The sequence below is a fragment of the Protobothrops mucrosquamatus genome, unplaced genomic scaffold (genome assembly GCF_001527695.2).
Source record: "Protobothrops mucrosquamatus isolate PMUCROS unplaced genomic scaffold, P.Mucros_1.0 scaffold974, whole genome shotgun sequence".
NCBI classification, from domain to species: Eukaryota; Metazoa; Chordata; class Lepidosauria; order Squamata; family Viperidae; genus Protobothrops; species Protobothrops mucrosquamatus.
In genome coordinates, this window is record NW_015387217.1 from 40,255 (window position 1) to 46,892 (window position 6,638).

Sequence of the window (6,638 nt, forward strand, 5' to 3'; positions counted from 1 at the left end):
GAAAAATACATAGTTCTTAAAAATTAATAATACCCTATTCTGGGAGCACATACTAAAAGTATTTTGAATTATTTCCCCTGGTCAGCTCATCCAGGAATCACTGGAATATAATTTACTATTTGTCACAAATGTGTAAGGTTATTTTTCTAATAATGATAAAAACATACATACTGTCAATCATTGACAGTTCTTTTCAAAGAAGACATGCTAGGATATAAAATGTATAAAATGAGGATTTCCAGTATGCTTTCTTTGTGTTCTTATAATATGAACATGAAACTATGTCTCAGAACCAAATGTAGGGTTTTCTCTTCCTCCCTTCCTTCTAGCCACCCAACTCTGTGACTCTGGGTGGCTTATGCACATAACATTCCTACCTATATATGCAGAATTTTATTGTTTTTCCCCCATATGTTATCCTTACACGTTGCATCCTATACATAAGCTAACTGGAAATGAAGTTTTAAGAAATGCTTTGGCCCAAGAGATGCTTGAGGCTCTGTCTGGACACATTTATCATTGCCCCTAATTAGTGGATTCACTCTCTGATTAAAAAAAAATCACCACCATTCTTCCTTACTCCTGTTACTTGGGTGAGAAAAGGAAAAGAGTAGACCCTTTGCCATTTTCATTTTTTTTAATTATATGGGTCCTTGTTCACTGTTTCATCATAAATTTGTAAAAAGAAAAGAAATTGGCCTCAGAAAGCAGCAATTAGTGACTGGAGAGGAGTAGGGATTTCTACCAAAGTACACAGTAGCTAGTTGGAGTGAGAAACAGATAACTAGGTAGCCCAATCTGAAGCAGCACAAATCAGAAAACACCATTTTTAATGTGTAACAAGGTGGGCTGGATGTGGGTAGGGAGTGATATCATGTGTTCTTGATCATTATACTATACAGTAAAAAAATTCAACTCTAAGCAATTTTTATTCTCTTCCTTCAAAGTGATATCCATATAATATATCATATCAGAATCAATATTAAATTTTGCTGCTGAAGAATATTAAATTTATACATGTGAGGGTTTGACAAAAGAGAGGAATATATCTCCTTTTTTTTTTAAAAAAAAGCATTATTTTAGTCTGGAATGTCTATTTGATTTATTTTTGGCTGTTTATATTTTTTTCTTATTTTGTACAATGCCTAGAATCCACTAGAGTTGGTTAGCCAATAAATTTAAATAAATAAATGCAGAATCCAATTAGAAAGTTATTTTCAGGGACAAGTATGAACAGTTCAAATTCCTAGTGAAGAAGTCCTCTTGAAGCTAGGATAACATATAATTCACTTCAAAGAAAAGTTAGCTCACATTGTCTAGAATGTATAATACGTGCTCACTACCTCTTCAGCTCTTCAGTTTTATATTTATCTTTCATGTTTCATGGCTTACAACAATATCTATCTATCTATCTATCTATCTATCTATCTATCTATCTATCTATCTATCTATCTATCTATCTATCTATCTATCTATCTATCTATCTATCTATCTATCTATCTATCTATCGTGCAACCACAACATAAAACTCGTGGCACCCAGGATAAAGCAATAATCCCACTCAAATGCACATTTTCAAAATCAACAACAGAAAAGCTCATTGGATTTTAATTAGAGTAGGGATAATAAAAAATCTTTAAAAGTGCTGTTAATGCTGTTTCTTCTACCACCCAGTTAGGAATATATCACATTTTAATGTAAGTTAATACATAAATTGTTTTTAAACTACATATAGATTTTTCATTATATTGAGTAATGGAACATCAGCTTTCTCTATTTAAGAGATCTTTTGTGAAAACAACTAAATATGTACATATCCCTTTAAGGACATTACATTTCTTTCTTCTCAGACAGATATATCTGTTCTGAAACCAAATGGCAAATTATAAAACTCTGCTTGGAATTTGCATGGCCAAGAGAATCTTGCTGCTTCTTTCAGCTACAATCCAATTGCTAATTAGGGTCGGGCAGTTAAAAGCCAAGGTCAGTGAAGTGATCTACTATTATCATTTAAGATGACCTTTTGGCTTTTTTTTGCTTACTTGTGGTTTTTCTTGTTCATACTGGCAAGTCAATTTAATTTTGTTAAAACCTCAGACCCTGATAATAATAGTTCCTATTCATTTAAAGCCTACTTTATCTATAACAACAGAATTCTATTTAGCTTCAAACTTTTGCAGAGTGAAAATAAGGAATTTCACCAAAAGATTTTCTTCCAATATAACAAAATAGAACAAATAGGTCTATTTGTGAAAGGGATGAGCAAAAATCACAAGGAATATATGAAGTGAGTATATAACCCAGATCATGAAGATCATCTCAGTTGCTTAGATAAAGGAATATTGGAATATTGGACAATAGCAATGTATGAAGAAGCAGGATATGTTTATCACTTTAGTGATAATAGTAAAGGCATAATTTCATACTGTATATATGCAAGAGAAGGCATTGGTAAACCACTCCTATATTTAAGAAAGAGAACCACATGTACGGCTAATATAAAATGATTGATGATATAGTGCTATAGTAGATGAGGGGTCAGATCAAAGGGCACTGAGCATGCTAGTGAGGAAAACCTAAGAAGAAATGGTGTTGATTTCATAGAGAATAACCCTATAGCAAAGATAGTACCTGGATACAAGGTAATCAATTATAATATCAATTGATGTCATGGGCAATCTTTTGTATGACAGCTATCGAAATCTATGTTCTAATCATTGATGTAGAAGAAAAAGATTTGACAAATTATATAGTGAAGTTCAATCTGAAATTAAGAACTCGCAAGCAAGATGTGTGGAGACTAGAATGCCATATTTGAAAATATTAAGGACGAAGGAAGAAAATGTAATTAGACTGTATGACCTGGAACATCATAATGAAACAGGAAAATGGTTTATCAGTTTCTGCCAATTCTTCATTCTATTCCACACTGTCAAGAAGACAGTCTTCCAACAACCAAAACAATGTATATATGGCTATTATCAGAAGTAACGCACATAAATAAACATATTTTATTATTGGCTCAAGGAAGTAGAAGAACTTAGTTATAACCACAAAGACGTGGCAAAGAGCTGACTGTGAAACAGATCAAAAACTGATCATGTGCAGATTCCAAGTCAAACTAAAGCAAAAGAACAAAGCCTGGTAGTTTCCATTATATGATACTGAACACATATCCACCATTTTCAAAGAGAATATGAATCCTTTTGAAGTTTTGAAATTCATTGATAGGGAACCAGTACTTTGATTTTGAATAAAATGAAATAATTTGTTACGGATAATTTTTTAAAAAAGTACCAAAGCCTAAGAAACCAAAGAAATCCAACTGGATGTCAGAACAGATAGTGGGAATTTTCAAGAAGAGAAGCCAGACCAAGAAAGAAAAGGCTACAAAACAAGTGATTTCAGAAACCTGTTAGAAGAGACAAGAAGCCATATTATAATAGAATCTAAATAAAAACTGAAGATAGATACATGCAGAGAAAAGCAAGGAATTTTTTACAAAAAAATATCTCTGAACACAGAAGGATGTTTCAATCTGAAATTAGTATGCTAAAGTGTACCAGTGAACAGATAATAACTGATTCAAAGAATATCAAACAAACATGGAAGGTGTTTACTGAAAATCTATACAACAACAACAACAACAACAACAACAACAACAACAACAACAACAACAATAATAATAATAATAATAATAATAATAATAATAATAATAATAATAATAATAATAATAATAATAATGTTGGAAGGGATCTTAGAGGTCATCACGTCCAACCCCTGCTCAGGCAGGTAACCCTATACCATTTCGGACAAATGACTGCCCAGTTTCTTCTTAAAAACTTCCAATGTTGGAGCATTCACTGGTTCTGGAGGCAGGTTGTTCCACTGGTTAATTGTTCTGTAAACATCAATGATATTTTAGAACAGGGCTTTTCAACCTTTTCACCCATTGTACCACTTTTAGGATATGACAATATCCGAGTACCACCAGTCGCCTAGCAAGGTGTCAAAAACCTGACCCCTCCCCAAAAGGAAAAAAACTGATGAAGTACAGGTAGTCCTCGACTTACAACAGTTCGCTTAGTGACTGAAGTTATAATGGCACTGAAAAAGTGCCCCCCAAGCCACAGCCGAGCAAGACACCTGCCTGCCCACCCGGCGGCGCTCTTCGTCCTGTCCGAGGTTTTCATAGTTATGAGCATTTCTGTTGAGGATTGGCAGCAGGGATGGGGTGGGGGGTGTTTGGTTTTTATTCCCTCCATCTGCTGGGTGGTTGCGGCAAGTTTTGGTCACTTCACATGACCCTGGGACACTGTGACCATCATAAATATGAATCAGTTGCCAAGAAACTGAATGTAAATCACAAGACCCTGGAGATGCTGCAACATTCCAGCTGATCGGTGCTTCTTCTGGGCTCAGCAGAAGCACCAGGATCAGTGCTGCTTTCCAGCTGTTTGGTGCTTCTTCAGGGCTCAGCAGAAGCACCAGGATCAGTGCTGAGCTACAGCTGGAGCCTGGCACTGATCTTGGCACTTCCACTGAGCCCTGACAGCCCTGCAGTCCAGTCATCTCTCGCTCAGGCTGATGCGGTGCTGTCACTGGTTCAGCTCATTCCCCTCCCCCGCTACCACTTTTCTAGGATGGTCATGTACCACCTGCCAGGTGCCAATGTACCACAGATGGTACCCATACCACTGGTTGAAAAGCCCTGCTTTAGAAGATATTCCCTACTTGCAAGAATCTTTCATATTAAAATATGAAATTAAATAATAATTCTAGACATTACCAAGTTGGAAGGTATATGAATGTATGGAATCTGAAGAAATACATCAAGCAACAGAAGATAAATCAGCAAGATTCAAACCAAATTATACCAGCATATCTGGAGAATGACATAGTGGCCAAGTGATTGGAAGAGGCTAGGCAACATACAAATACTAAAGAAATAACTCTTAAGAAAGTATGCAAACTATTGTAAAATATTCTTAATTTCACATAAAAACAAATGCTTAGAAACGTGCAAGGCAAAATAGAAGTCTACATGGAAAGAGAGTTGTAAGGTATTTCAGAAAAAAGTAAGGAATAAGATATATTACTGCTGCTGTATGTTGAATAATTGAATAAGCCAAAGAGTGCTAAAAAAATCAATATGTGTTTCATTAAGTATAAATTTTGATTTTGCTTGTATCAATCATAACAAGTTATGGAATGCACTTAGACAAATAAGAATTCCAGAACATCTCACTGACCTCATGCGAAGCCTATTCAAAGAATAGGAAGAGACAATCTAGACTGAATGTGGCAAAACAGATTGATGTCATGTTGGCAAATGAGTAAGACAAGGTTAGTTTGGCCAACTCACTTGAGCCTGCAACACATAAATATATTTGTTTTATGATTTTAATATATTAATACAAAATTGCTTGCTTGCGGTTTCAGTATTTGTGGTTAAACCTATATTGAGCTTTTTGCTATCAGTCCATGTTGTCATAAAAGGGGAGCTGCTAGGCCAGGGGTCGGCAACCTTGGCTCTTTTATGACTCGTGGACTTCAACTCCCAGAATTCCTGAGCCAGCATGGCTCAGCTTGGAAACTTCTCCCTTTCCCCTCAGCATGGCTGGCTCAGGAATTCTGGGAGTTGAAATCCATGAGTCATAAAAGAGCCAAGGTTGCCTACCCTTGTGCTAGGCCAACAGAGAAATTCAAGTCAGTAGAGAAACAATTGATTATAAATGGATAAACAGGGTGAATCACATTTCTAGTATTACATCCTTGGACAGGAGAGGAAACTAGTTAAATCCCCTTTAGCAAATTCAGCCTAGTAACTGATAACTGAGTATCCTTCTTTTTTAAACAAATTATTACAACAAAAAGATAGAGGTAAAGGTTTCCCTGTCTAGTAATGTCGAACTCTAGAGCATAGTACTCATCTTTGTTTCTTGGCTAAGAGAACCAGCATTGTCTGAAGACATTTCCTGTGGTCATGTGGCACACAGAATACTGTTATTTTCCAAAGTGGTACCTATTTATCTACTTGCATTTGCATGCTTTTGAACTGCTAGATGGGCAGCAGCTGGGGTAAGGAATGGAAAAATTGACACCAAGACATAGTATGGGATTTAAGACTAAAGCAGCTTGCAGTTTATCCCTAACTTTCACTCTTCCTAAATATCACGTTCCCAGTTCAAAATAAAGCAAAGGAAAAAGAAAAGAAGACAGTCTGTATCTGTCAGCACAGAGGCTACCTTCTAGCATATTGTGACATATTGGCTTCCAAAAGTAGTTTCCAGATCAGAAACATAACATGGTCATACTTAGAGTAAAACCAAGTTTTGATTTTGTGATAGCAGGGAAGTCTTTCAAATCTCACTGACCACAGCTAGTCTATTTTGTTGAAGTTTCTAAAAAATATTGCATTGTCGTCACTGGAATGATTTCACAAATTACCTCCTGGAGACAATATTGAGCCTTCGTGTATTTGCACTCTCCAGCTTTGTTCTTGACTATTTCAGTTGCAATATCACAGTACCAGGTAGGCATATATTTTATTTGTATAAGAGACGGAGTTGCTACTTTTGTTCTGTTTCAGCCCTTGTTCATCCCTAGAATTGATTTATCTTTCAGTAACACAGAAT